This window comes from Apium graveolens, chromosome 4 (genome assembly GCF_009905375.1).
Source record: "Apium graveolens cultivar Ventura chromosome 4, ASM990537v1, whole genome shotgun sequence".
Classification (NCBI taxonomy): Eukaryota; Viridiplantae; Streptophyta; class Magnoliopsida; order Apiales; family Apiaceae; genus Apium; species Apium graveolens.
Window position 1 is genome coordinate 243009547 of NC_133650.1, and position 868 is coordinate 243010414.

General features: G+C 45.4%; 1 non-coding gene across 1 annotated transcript; it reads left to right on the forward strand.

Annotated features, from left to right (window-relative positions):
- Nucleotides 1-560: 560 nt before the first annotated feature.
- Nucleotides 561-667, forward strand: LOC141722442 (small nucleolar RNA R71). The gene has a single exon (XR_012575460.1). It is a non-coding gene; the product is annotated as a small nucleolar RNA R71 (small nucleolar RNA).
- The last annotated feature ends 201 nt before the right edge of the window (nt 668-868 follow it).

Consider the following 868-nt stretch of genomic DNA (forward strand, 5'->3'; position numbering starts at 1 on the left):
CCTGTTGAGGATATGATTGCCTTGTAGCATACTGCTGTGGTTGCTGGAATCCAGGTGGGTTAAACTGTTTACTCACTCCTTGCTGATATGGTGGCTGAATAGCATTCTGATTATTTCCCCAGCTGAAATTTGGATGATTTCTGTTGTTAGGATGATAGGTCGCTGGCACAGGCTGCTGTTGTCGCTGATAATTATTCACATACTGAACAGATTCGTTGACAAGAGAACACTGATCCGTAGCATGAGAACCTGCACAAAGCTCACAAACCATAGCTATTTGATTAACTCCATACGTAGCCAAAGAATCAACCTTCATTGATAGCGCTTGGAGCTGGGCTGCAATAGCGGTGGCTGCATCAACTTCCAGAATACCTGCTACCTTGCCTGACGTCATCCTCTGAGTTGGGTTTTGATGCTCATTTGCAGCCATCGTCTCGATAAGATTATACGCCTCAGTATAGCTTTTAGCCCATAAGGCGCCTCCAGCTGCTGCATCGAGCATGGGCCGAGATTGGGCCCCCAAACCATTATAAAAACCCGTGATTACCATCCAATCCGGCATTCCATGATGTGGACATTTTCTCAACATTTCCTTGTAGCGTTCCCAAGCCTCGTACATAGATTCTGTAGGTTGCTGCGCAAACTGAGTAAGAGCACTCCTCATAGCAGCAGTCTTTGCCATTGGATAAAATTTCACCAGAAACTTTTGCGCAAGATCTTGCCACGTAGTGATGGACCCAGCTGGTTCAGCATGTAACCAGTCTTTAGCTTTATCCCTCAGTGAGAATAGGAAAAGCCTCAACTTGATAGCCTCATCAGTCACGCCATTATACTTAAAAGTGCTGCAGATCTCGACAAAATTCCTTAT